Here is a 13,455-nt window from a genome sequence, read left to right as displayed (position 1 = left end):
AGACAGGGACACACCCTCTCAGTTCCAGCTGCCCGCTATTGCCTTTTCTAGTTCAGTGCTCTATCAACGGTCAGGGTAAAGCTGTGTTTCTAAAATGCACCTTAACGACTAATGTTGCCTCTCCAGCATCAAGGCCTTGCTAAGTTTTTTCTTTCATAGGTAAACAGCAGTAGTTGCAACAGATCTCAGAATTGCTCTTTCCTAGGGCTCTGCCATAGGCTGATAATGAGGGCTAATTTCTCCATGCTAGACTGTTTTGCTTTAATTAACTCTGAGGTAATATTTGATACAATGGAAATGCTGCTGGTTCTTCACTGCATCAGTAGCAGATTTCCAGCATCTTTTAAGAAGTAGCATTTTGAAAACGATTTTTTGCTACCCCAACTGTTTGTAATGCTATTCAATTTTATATCTATAACCTCTTGCCTTTGAATTTTTTTGTATCTGGGCTACACCTAAATAGAGGTATTTGTAAAATAATTTATAGTAGAATGGTAAACACACACGTATTTAATGTAGACAATCACGGGATGCATAGAGTTCAGGGCAAGATCAAAGTTTTTCCTCCAGGTATAGGTGGTTTCTTGCTTGTTGTGATATCATCTTTTTCAGTTCCTTGAGCTCTTACAAAAATCTGAGGCATGTAACACTGGAAGGTAATGATGAACTGATATTTATTCACTTATTCTAAATACTGATTATTTAAATATTTATGCTAAAGTGCAATGTGATAAGAACACAGCTTGTCTTCATTTGCTTAATGTTTTGTAGACTATTATGGCTTTGATGATGCTGAAAACCATGTGAGTAAGGTCACATCAGTGAGCAGGATCACCAGCCTCCTCTGATACAGAAACTAAGGAAACTGCCAATATAAAAGATTTAGGTAAGGAACCACCTTCTGTTTAGCCTTTCCATTTCCAGTTTGTGCATCAGTATGGAGAAAATATAAACTATGTCAAAACGAACTTCATAAATGAATGACTATGAGAAATGATCAGTAATTTGTCTTGTTTAAAGTCTAAAAAGAGTTGTTTGGGAAAAATAAATGTCCCATGCTTTGGGTCGAAGCTTGGTCAGTTTATCTTTGGACTTGAATAGTACCAGCATTTGGCCCTTTGTAAAGAACCTGTATGGTCTGATCAGGATCATTTTAATTCCAAAATAAACTCTGTGCAAAGACAAAGTGGCATACAGCTGTTTTTTAAAATCAGAATTTTTAAGGAAGAGACATATTTTCAAATAAGTTACATTTATTCTGTTAATAATGTTAGTTCTCTGAAAGGGACATTAACATAAAAATACTCCGCTGTCATTGTCATGTAGAATATTATCTTTAGGAAGCAAGATTTTGGGGTGTTATAAAATAATATCATTATCATGATATCATCGGTAATGGTTTAATGTAATTGGAATCTAACACAATAACCTTGTATGAGAAAGCTGAAGTCAGTAACAGAAAACCTGCACAATAAGGATAGAATGTACATGTGTGATTTCTTCTCACCTCAGCAGCAGTTGTGATACATTAAAAAATGTAAAATTAACACTCCTTTGTAGAAATATAAATTATTGTCTTTAGCTGTTTTCTGTCACAGAAGGCAATTTCTATTGAAGCACTGTAGAATTCTCTATAGATGCATAGAAAAGTATAACCTTGTGGTGCTACCAACTGAAATGGAACTGGAGCTAATTCTTCACTGATTTTTCTGTATTAAATATTTGCTTCAAAAAAGACCATTAAAACCTCCTTTTCTATGGCTGTAATTGATGTAAGTGTATGTTATATAGGTTATTGTTTAGTTGAGTACTGAGGATTTTATGAGGTACCAATATTTTACCAGTAGCCATAAATATATTGTTGGAAATATATGAATATTAATTTCATATCTTCCTCTAAATCCACATAATTCTCGAATGGCATAAATTAGTTTCATATGACAGCTATGTAGATTCTCTTTTTATTTTAGAAACATACATGAACAGAATTGACATATGCACTCAAATTTGTTTGTGTGTATGTGTATGCATATGTAAGTTTAAATCCTTAAAAAACTATGATCTATATCTGCATGTGCACTTTCATGAAATAAATTCACTACACTCCCAGTAACAATAAGCTCTACCACATTTGCCTCAAAAAGACTTCATGTGCTAAGGGAAGATTCGTAGTACAACTAAATTAACAAGAGTGAGTTACCTCTAGCACCAGTCTGTCTACACTGACAAGTCAGAAAACTTCCATTTCTTTCCTGCATTGTTGTTTACCATTGATTGCCAATTTGATAATCTAAAATACCTAAACAAAATCAAATAACCATTTAATGGTATTATGGTAATAAAATCAATGTTTCTTCTGATAGCTGAAAAAGAGAGACTCAAGGATTTTACTGTAAATTATACTTAAATTCACTTACATTCTACTAGGAATAATATCTTATTTGCTATAGAATATTCTAATCCTATTCTGTATTTAAAAGTTGTCTTTTTCATAAAATGAAACTAAAAAGAGAAAACAATATTTATGCTTTCATAATTTAAAAATGATTAATCAAATATAGTCATGTTAGATGATATAACATCTTGCACACAGCTACATTATTAAGTAAGTCTAATGCCCAGAGTCATTGTGCACGTTCCTGGGTGTCTTTGATATCTCTCCAGTCCACTGGATTTTGAAGTGTGATTATGTAAATTTTTCATTGATAAATAAATTACTATAATTGTAGTTGAAATACCACTCAAATTCTTAAGACCTTTGCATCTAAATAATATATTATGCATTACTTAATTATTTATTAAAACTAACTCAAAATAACTGTAGGGCAAAGCATAAATTTATTTTCAAATAGTCCTTTTTTTTGCATCAGGTACAAAAATGTTCCAGATGTGTAAAAAAAACCCAAACCCCAAATAATCCCCCCAAAAACCACCCCCTAACAAAAAAAACCCCAAAGCCCCAAGTTTCCTTCATTAAATGCAGTATTTTTTTTTATTAATAATATTGTTACAGTGATGCCATTCTTATTGTGACCATGCTATCAATTCAAATATATGTCGATTGATATATATATAATTTCTATTAACAGGAATACAAGAATGGAACAATTAATGTGAGTGGGAGGTGAGTGTATATAACAATAAGAATAGCATTTTTAACTTGCACTGAGAAATAGTGAGGAGCTGTCAAGATTTTGGTGGCTATAGATTTAGCAGTGAGAGTCAGAGATATATAAAACATTGCAAAATTAAAATCATGGGCTATGTGTATTTTAAACCTAGCATTCAGTACTAAATGTGAAAAGTCTCAGTGAACTGCCTGGTGGTTATTAGCAGTACTAGACTGCTTTCAGGGAGGCCATTTAACTGTACTTCATAGAAGCATAGAATGGTTTGGGTTGGAAGGGACCTTTAAAGGTCATCTAGTCCAACCCCACTGCCATGGGCAGGGACATCTTCAACTAGATCAGGTTGCTCAGAGCCCCGTCCAACCTGACCTTGAATGTTTCCAGGGATGGGGCATCTACAGCCTCTCTGGGCAACCTGTTCCAGTGTTTCACCACCCTCATCATAAAAAATTTTTTCCTTATATCTAGTCTGAATCTACCCTCTTTTAGTTTAAAACCATTACCCCTTGTCCTATCGCAACAGGCCGTGCTAAAAAGTCTGTCCCCATCTTTCTTATAAGCCCCCTTTAAGTATTGAAAGGCTGCAATAAGGTCTCCCAGGAGCCTTCTCTTCTCCAAACTAAACAACCCCAGCTCTCTCAACTTGTCAAGGAACTTCAGTTTTAATCTTGTGCAAATTCTAATTCTAGACTGGGTTCTAATCATCATGTAGACATCATAGGTATCATGTTTGCAGTGTATACACAATAGTTTTTCCTTTTCACAACAGACCTTTATCTAGTTGCTAATGAAATACAGGATATTGATTGCAGAAAACCTGTGAGGGCATATTTACTGGTACCATATATAGTAAGCCTCATTTGATGCATTAGCATTTAACCATTTTATGCAAATTTAGTGAGAAAATGACTCACGTATATGATTTAATATGCATCAGCAGTAACTCATAACATCCTTATAAGAGGAAAGAAATTAAAAATTCATTAGAAAACTAGACTAGTGTCACTACATGGTTAAAACATTATTAAAGCATTTTTCAGTGTTTTGCTTACACTAGTTTTCTCATCATGGTGCCACCATTTCATGACAAAGAGCACAGAGGAGAAAACATTCAACTTAAAATGTCTGCTGGCACACATCGCTGAATTTGTATGTCACTAAACAATGGACGAGCATAGACTTGCATACCAACTATTTAATTAGCAGTTTAACCATTCATACATAGAAAATAGGTCATTTACATGCACCATGCTTAGCTATTATTCCCATAAAAAGCTACCAATATTTTGTCTAATGTATGTAGCATTCTAGTATGCCATCATAAGAAAATCAAAGAATATGTTATTATTTTTAAAACCTTGACACTCAAAAATTTAATTAAAGCATGTAAAGTCTTCGTATTTCTTTTGGAAGTTTATTTTAATTATGTAGCTTAACCTTAAGTCTGCCATAAAAGGCTGGATACAACTAATAATTAAGAACTTCAAAGGGCAACAGAAACCCTATAATAGTCCCCAGTTTAATTAAAGGCTATTATTACAAACTTCTTGAATATACAGTTACATTTAATGACAAATGGTGAGTTGCAAATGCTGTATTTCAAAGATACCGATCTTATTCTAAACACTGTTGATAGATGCTGCTGAAACAAAAATTCCTCTGGTGAAATAGTCTATTTTTAACATAAATGGGATACATTTGTGAAGCATTTTGCTTAGAAATATTCATTAGTTTTGTCCATGCCTCTCAGTATCTGCACAACAAATAGAATATTGCACAGAGAGTGGAAGTAGGGACTGGTATCTTGGGAAGAGTACAGGGACACTGCCTGGTTGTGTAAGGATGGGATCAGGAAGGCCAAGGCTCGGCTGGAGCTGAACCTGGTGAGGGACACAAAGAATAATAATAAGGGCTTCTCCAGGTACGTCAACCAGAAAAGGAAGGTTAAAGAAAGCGTACGCCCTCTGACAAGCAGAAGTGGCAAGCTGGTAACAACAGACGAGGAAAAGGCTGAGGTACTCAACAACTTCTTTGCCTCGTTCTTCACTGGCAACCTCTCTCCTCACACCTCCTGAGTCAATGGGCCATTTGATGGGGATCAGGGAGGCAGACGTCCTCCCACTGTAAGTGAAGGCTGCTCACAGCTTGGATAAGTGCACTCTGCGCTGGGTTAAAAACTGGCTGGACGGCCGAGCCCAGAGAGTGGTGGTTAACGGAGTCAAATCCACTTGGCGGCCAGTCATGAGTGGTGTTCCCCAGGGCTCAGTGCTGGGGCCGGTCCTGTTCAATATCTTCATTGATGATCTGGATGAGGGGATGGAGTGCACCCTCAGTAATTTTGCAGATGACACCAAGTTGGGTGGAAGTGTCGATCTGCTGGAGGGTAGGAAGGCCCTACAGAGGGACCTGGACAGGCTGAATCATTGGGACGGGGCCAACTGTATGAGGTTCAACAAGGCTAAGTGCCGGGTCCTGCACTTGGGTCACAACAACCCCATGCAACGCTACAGGCTTGGGGAAGAGTGGCTGGAGAGCTGCCTGGCGGAAAAGGACCTGGGGGTGTTGGTTGACAGCCACCTGAACATGAGCCAGCAGTGTGCTCAGGTGGCCAAGAGGGCCAATGGCATCCTGGCCTGTATCAAGAATAGTGTGGCCAGCAGGACCAGGGAGGTGATAGTGCCCCTGTACTCGGCACTGGTGAGGCTGCACCTCGAGTACTGTGTTCAGTTTTGGGCCCCTCACTACAAGAAGGACATCGAGGTGCTGGAGCATGTCCAGAGGAGGGCAACGAAGTTGGTGAAGGGTCTAGACAACAAGTCTTATGAGGAGCGTCTGAGGGACCTGGGGTTGTTTAGCCTGGAGAAGAGGAGGCTGAGGGGAGACCTTATTGCTCTCTACAACTACCTGAAAGGAGGTTGTAGCGAGGTGGGGGTCGGTCTCTTCTCCCTAGTAACAAGCGATAGGACGAGAGGAAATGGCCTCAAGCTGCGCGAGGGGAAGTTTAGGTTGGATATTAGGAAAAACTTCTTCACCAAAAGGGTGGTCAAGCATTGGAACAGGCTGCCCAGGGAAGTGGTTGAGTCTCCATCCCTAGAGGTATTTAAAGAACGGATAGATGTGGTGCTTGAGGACATGGTATAGTGATGGACTTGGCAGTGCTAGGTTAACGGTTGGACTGGATGATCTTAAGGGTCTTTTCAAACCTTAATGATTCTATGATTCTATGAAGATCGGGTTTGTGACCACCTGAGGAACCTGAACATACATAAGTCTATGCGTCCCGATGAGAAGCATCCCGGAGTCCTGAGGAAATTAGCTGATGTGGTTGCCAGGCCACTCTCCATGATATTTGAAAAGTCATGGCAGTCAGGTGAAGTCCCTGGGGACTGGAAAAAGGGAAACATTGCACCCATTTTTAAAAAGGGTAGAAAGGAGGACCCTGGGAACTACCGACCTGTCAGCCTCACCTCTGTGCCTGGGAAGATCATGGCACAGATCCTCCTAGAAGCTATGCTAAGGCACATGGAGGACAGGGAGGTGATTTGAGACAGCCAGCATGGCTTCACCAAGGGCAAGTCCTGCCAGACCAACCTAGTGGCCTCCTATGATGGAGTGACTGCATCAGTGGACAAGGGAAGAGCTATGGATGTCATCTATCTGGACTTCTGCAAGGCCTTTGACACGGTCCCCCACAATATCCTTCTCTCTAAATTGGAAGGATATGGATTTGATGTGCGGAGTGTTGGGTGGATAGCAAACTGGCTGGATGGTCACATCCAGAGGGTAGTGGTCAATGGCTCAATGTCCAGATGGAGATCAGTGACAAGTGGTGTCCCTCAGGGGTCCATATTGGGACCAGTACTGTTTAATATCTTCATCAATGACATCATAGACAGCAGGATCGAGTGCACCCTCAGCAAGTTTGCAGAGGACACCAAGCTGAGTGGTGCAGTTGACACACCTGAGGCATGGGATGCCATCCAGAGGGACCTGGACAAGCTGGAGAAATGGGCCCATGTGAACCTCATGAGGTTCAACAAGGCCAAGTGCAAGGGCCTGCACCTGGGTCAGGGCAATCCCCAGTATCAATACAGGCTGGGGGATGAAGGGATTGAGAGCAGCCCTGCAGAGAAGGGCTTGGGGGTAGGTACTGGTGGATGAAAAGCTGGACATGAGCCAGCAATGTGCTCTCACAGCCCAGAAAGCCAACCATATCCTGGGCTGCATCAAAAGAAGTGTGGCCAGCAGGTCGAGGGAGGTGATTCTGCCCCTCTACTCTTCTCTGGTGAGACCCCACCTGGAGTACTGCATCCAGCTCTGGAGTCCTCAGCACAGGAAGGACAAGGACCTGTTGGAGCGGGTCCAGAGGAGGGCCACAAAAATGATCAGAGGGATGGAACACCTCTCCTATGAGGAAAGGCTGAGAGAGTTGGGGTTGTTCAGCCTGGAGAAGAGAAGGCTGTGGGGAGACCTGATTGCAGCCTTCCAATATTTAAGGGGGCCTACAAGAAAGATGGGGATAGTCTTTTTAGCAAGGCCTGCTGCGACAGGACAAGGGGTAATGGTTTTAAACTGAAGGAGGGTAGATTTAGACTAAACATAGGAAAAAATTTTTTACAGTGAGGGTGGTGAAACACTGGAACAGATTGCCCCAAGAGGTGGTAGATGCCCCATCCTTGGAAACATTCAAGGACAAGCTAGATGGGGCTCTGAGCAACCTGATGTAGTTGAAGATGTCCCTGCTCATTGCAGGGGTGGTTGGACTAGATGACCTTTAAAGGTTCCTTCCATCCCAAAGCATTCTATGATTCTATTCTATGATTCTATGAATATCATTGAAGGAAAAAAGCTATGCCAGTTAATATAAATGAAAGTCAGGCACTTAAGCACATTTTGCTAATAATGTACTGTATACAAATACACACAATTGCTGTACACATGATAAACATAATATACTATATTTAACACAAATGTTTAATTTGTTACATTTAACTTATAATATTATTCCATGCTGACCTAAGAAAAGTTAAGTTTTGGTGTATTTAACCCGTGTTTTTGCGAACAATATACACCAAAGTATCTGTAGGAATGTAGGCCAAAATATCTGCCAATCAAAAGACATTGTCCAAACTATTACTTATGTATAGAGCCCAATGTTGTAAGTTCCCAGTTATTCAGGTAGTCATTACTTACATAAGGTGTTTCCCTGGTTTAAATGAGGCAGCTCCTATGAATAAGAACTAGGTTGCGTCTATCATCATACAGCAAATTAAAATTGCTCATTAATGGATACAAGTTTGTGTATGCTGATTTTTCAGACTGATTTTGACCTGTTCTTTCTGTGTCTTCATCCCTGTGGTTTTGTTGTTTTTTTTTTTTTTTAAATCAAGCCCAAGCCTGTATTTAACTAGCCATTAATTAAACAGAATGTTAAAGACCAGAGGATAGTTGAAGTCTCAGGTGTAATATGAGCAGTTCACCTAAAAATGAACAAAGGAGTATGTAATTTTAATGCCCTAATAGATTTACAAATGAACAATGTCATTTTTTCAAAAATGCTTATATAATTAGAATCATAGAATGGTTTAGGTTAAGGAGAAAAAGAGAATCATGCACAGTGAAGCTTTTAAAAGGTTGGAAATCATAGAATAGTTTGGGTTGGAAGGGACCTTTAAAGGTCATCTAGTCCAACCACCCCTGCAATGAGCAGGGACATCTTCAACTAGATCAGGTTGCTCAGAGCCCCGTCCAACCTGACCTTGAATGTTTCCAGGGATGGGCATCTACCACCTCTCTGGGCAACCTGTTCCAGTGTTTCACCACCCTCACCGTAAAATAATTCTTCCTTATATCTAGTCTGAATCTACCCTCCTTCAGTTTAAAACCATTACGCCTTGTCCTATCGCAACAGGCCGTGCTAAAAAGTCTGTCCCCATCTTTCTTATAATCCCCCTTTAAGTATTGAAAGGCTGCAATAAGGTCTCCCAGGGGCCTTCTCTTCTCCAGGACAAGCAACCCCAACTCTCTCAGCCTTTCCTCATAGCAGAGGTGTTCCAGCCCTCTGATCATTCTCGTGGCCCTCCTCTGGACCCACTCCAACAGGTCCATGTCTTTCTTCTCCCGGGGACCCCAGAGCTGGATGCAGTACTCCAGGTGGGGTCTCATGAGAGCAGAGTAGAGGGGCAGAATCACCTCCCTCGACCTGCTGGCTATGCTTCTTTTGATGCAGCCCAGGATATGGTTGGCTTTCTGGGCTGCGAGAGCACATTGCTGGCTCATGTCCAGCTTTTCATCTATCAGTACCCCCAAGTCCTTCTCCTCAGGGCTGCTCTCAATCCCTTCATCCCCTAGTCTGTATTGATATTGGGGATTGTCCAGACCCAGATGCAGGCCCTTGCACTTGTCCTTGTTGAACCTCATGAGGTTTGCATGGGCCGACTTCTCCAGCTTGTCCAGGTCCCTCTGGATGGCATCCCATCCCTCAGGCGTGTCAACTGCACCACTCAGCTTGGCAGCATCTGCAAATTTGCTGAGGGTGCACTTGATCCCGCTGTCTATGTCATTGATGAAGATATTAAGCAGTGCTGGTCCCAATATGGACCCCTGAGGGACAGCACTTGTCACTGATCTCCATCTGGACATTGAGCCATTGACCAGTACTCTCTGGATGCGACCATCCAGCCAATTCCTTATCCACTGAACAGTCCATCCATCAAATCCATATCTCTCCAGTTTAGAGAGAAGGATGTTGTTTAATGATTTTAGGAACATTTATTACCTGTTTCTATGAATACTAAATTTATAATCTAATAATTTGGAGAGTACAAATGAAACAACTCAAGTTACTGTATTTGGAGATGCTGTAAGTGCTTGTGGGAAAAAGAGAAAGAATAAACCTAACCAAGACAGGTTAGCAATATTGTCTAGAAATCAAAATATAAGATTTAACATGGAAAAATATACAAGGTAATGGATACCTGAGAGGAAAAAAAAAATCTGAAACACATATATTCAGTGGAAATAGATGCTAAGTAATAGCAAGAGACCTGAGGGTGAAAGTGGGCAGAAAATTAGACAGAAGATTAAAATATGATTTGTTAAAAAAGTAGCAGCAATGTTTTTTATGCAGGACATATAAAAGCATCATTTTGGGAACTGATAGTCTCCACATGGCAATATTAGACAGTACTAAGAATACAGCATGTAGTTCAAAAAGCTGTAGTGAGTCAAATTGATGAGATTCAAAGGTGTATTGGGTGTACGTGGCAAGGTTTTGGCAGCAAGGGGGCTGCAGGGGTGGCCTCTGTGAGAAGAGACCAGGGGCTGCCCTGTGCCAGATGCAGCCGGTTCCAGCTGATTTGGCAACAGACTCACCACAGGACAAAGCTGAGCCAATCAGCAAAGTTTGGGGTGCCTCTGTGAAAATATATTTAAGAAAGGGCAAAAAATGACAGACGGAGAGAGAAGGAGGGAACAAAATGAGTGAGAAACAGCAGAGGGAACACCAAGGTCAGAGAAGATGACATGCTCCACGGTGCTGGAGCAAATATTCCCTGCAGCCCATGGAGTACTCGTGCTGGAGCAGATGGATATTTCCTGAAGGAATGCAACCAATGGAGAGCCCACGCTCGAGCAGGGAAAAGCATGAGGAGGAAGGAGCATCAGGGAGAAAAACCTCTATGTACCTCACCCCCAATCCCCCCTGCGCCACTGGGGGAGGGGGGTAGAGGAGTCCGGAGTGAAGTTGATCATGAGAAGGGGGGGAGGAAAAAGTGTTATTTTAATGTTTGTCTTTGCTTCTCAATTTAATTGGCAATAAATTAAATTAATTTTCCCCAGGTTGAGTCTGTTGTGCCTGCAACAGTAATTGGTAAGCTATCTCCCTGTCTTTATCTCAGCCCACAAGCTTTTTCATCCTATTTTCTCCCCCATCCCACTGAGGAGGGGGAGTAAGCAGCTGGGTGGGAGTTTGGCTGTTTGCCAAGCCTAACCCACCACAAAATGGAAAAAAGGAAAACTGGTAACACAGAATGGAGGGATTGATTCAGGAGGAAAGCTTGAGAGAACTAACTGAGCTAATTGGTAATCAAAAGCATGTTCATGTTCAGGTAGGGAGTATTCCAAGCTTCCAAAGGCTTGCATAGTGTCAACTGCTCCTTCATTGTACGTGTCCAGAGTTTTCTGTAACATCAACCAAAACCTGGTCAATATAACTGAAAATAGAATGTAATATTAAAGCAGTACTGAAATGATGGTCTGTGTACCTAGGAAAAGTAAATGAGAAGAAACTGAGCACAGGAGTTGATAGGCTGTAGAGGTAGATTGGAATAGATTAAAAGGAAATAATGGTGACTCCATTGTCTGAGTCATTTAAATTTAGAGTGTAGAATACTCTAGAGCAGTGGTCTCCAAACTTTTTTTATCATGTAAATGTATCAAAATGATCATGTATCAGTAAAAATTTTTTGAGTGTGCACCCTCAATATATGTATATTTATTTATAAATTATATACATGTACTGTACATTATAAATCATATACAAAAATAGAAATTAAAAAAGGATGAGATAAAGATGGTATAAACAATATTTGCAATTTAAAAAAATATTTTATTTATTAACATAACAGTACAAAAAATCTTTTGGCTTTCCCCCCAAAAATATTATTATTAATAATGTTTTTTTTAAAGTGAGAGCTATGTGATTGAATATGCTTCATTATTTTTGAAAATCTTGGTTTAACACTTTGTGATGCAGTGATTCAAAGGTCTGTTTCTAAGTTCAGTTTACTTTCATACTGATAATTTCAATTTTTTTGGGCCAAGTTCTTGTCAGATCTGATTAGGTCGTCATTGTTTTTACTTCGACAAAGAACTCATACTAGAAGTAAGAGAAGTGTCAGCTCTGCCATTTTCTTGTTCCTTGTGCTTGCATTATCAGTATTATCTTCAGTCTTTTTAAGCCACTTGTCCATTTTGAGAGGGTTAGCTTAGTTAAAACTAGATTCTATAATCCGTAAATCCACTTAACCGGGCACACATGAACTGCGTTGCAATACACTGAAAGCAAACGAACGAGTGAGGGCGCCACTGTCAACCCCTCTGCGTTGTGGAACACCCACTCTTCCCTCAGGGTACCTCGTGTACCGTACATGTCACGTCTGACATATAGACCGAGTGAGGGCGCCAGTGTCAATCCGTATATTAAATATTAGTAAAGCTTAATTTCTTTCTTATTTTTTTTAAATAAAAAAGAAATATAAGTAGAAGTTTTAATATTTTCTTCCCGCTCTCCAATGGATCATCTTGCGCACCTCCTGGGGTGCACGCATCCCACTTTGGAGACCACTGCTCTACAGAACCCATTGTAGGTTACTTAAGAGGATTGAATAAATCAACTTTTAGATCTTTTTTTCATCTCTAAATTTTTATGATTATATAGTAATTTGATTCCAGGTGTTTCTTTTGCCTGGAGTTAAATCTTCAAATCAAATGTTTTCTAAAGATAAATCTTGATAGTGCATTTGCACACTGGTTTTGAGAAACATACATAATAGAGACCTATTGTGATAGTATTTCCTGCTTAGGTACCATCATGGGAGTAATAGGAATACAAACATTGGCTTGCAATATAAATTTAAAAATCAGAAATGAATGTAGCTAATGTAGAGCTAACAGATTTTTTTTTTAATATTAAATGTTCTAACCTGCCTATTATTGAGGGATTCTTACTTTCACTGAAGGCATTTATTATGCCCTTTCAGAATCAGGCCAAAAGAGAAGAACATGGGAATCAAAGTAATTGGAAACAAAGCTGATGGAAAAAAATTACCATTGAAAATTTCTGGGTTTGCTGAAATGCTTTGATTTTCTTCTGGAAAAACTAAATAAAGTGTTTTGGGTTTATTGTTATTAAATTACATCTCTCCATGTTCTAATACTGTTTCATGGAAGTTGAAGGCTGGATTCCTTTTCTCATATATGAATGGGGCTCTGATGCAATGTAGTCTCCTGTCTAATCAAGTTCTGAGACGCATCACTGGAGTTGCATGGCTGCAAGTGTATGCGCACTGAGCAACGAAACCAGTGTATAAGGGAAAAAATAACTGGATTACAAGAGTTTCAAGAAAACATGGTACAAGATTTAAACATGGGAATATCAGATACTGCAAATAGTTTTTAAAATAAAAAAAATTAATAACAATAATGGGAAAATGACTTTTTATATTTAATTTTTGAACTTGGATAGATTATTTTACATTTGTGTTCTGGAGAACAGATGTCCTTATTTCTCATAGAGACAAGAATCAGGGACAGATTTAAATGGAAG

At 39.8% G+C, this 13,455-nt stretch overlaps 1 long non-coding RNA gene across 6 annotated transcripts in view; it reads left to right on the top strand.

Moving 5' to 3' along the window:
• LOC148055468 (uncharacterized) overlaps positions 1 to 13,455 on the top strand; it is a 70,760-nt gene that overhangs the window by 26,624 nt on the left and 30,681 nt on the right. For all 6 annotated transcript variants that reach the window (XR_015705375.1, XR_015705376.1, XR_015705379.1 and 3 more), the window contains 2 exons: positions 772 to 886; positions 3,090 to 3,124. This is a non-coding gene — a long non-coding RNA (uncharacterized LOC148055468). The remainder of the gene's footprint in view (positions 1 to 771; positions 887 to 3,089; positions 3,125 to 13,455) is intronic.

Source organism: Nipponia nippon, unplaced genomic scaffold, assembly GCF_047370975.1.
Source record: "Nipponia nippon isolate SJK-2023a ecotype South Korea unplaced genomic scaffold, ASM4737097v1 scaffold_22, whole genome shotgun sequence".
NCBI classification, from domain to species: Eukaryota; Metazoa; Chordata; class Aves; order Pelecaniformes; family Threskiornithidae; genus Nipponia; species Nipponia nippon.
The sequence above is the reverse complement of the archived record's forward strand: the minus strand, read 5'-3'. Positions and strand labels throughout refer to the sequence as shown.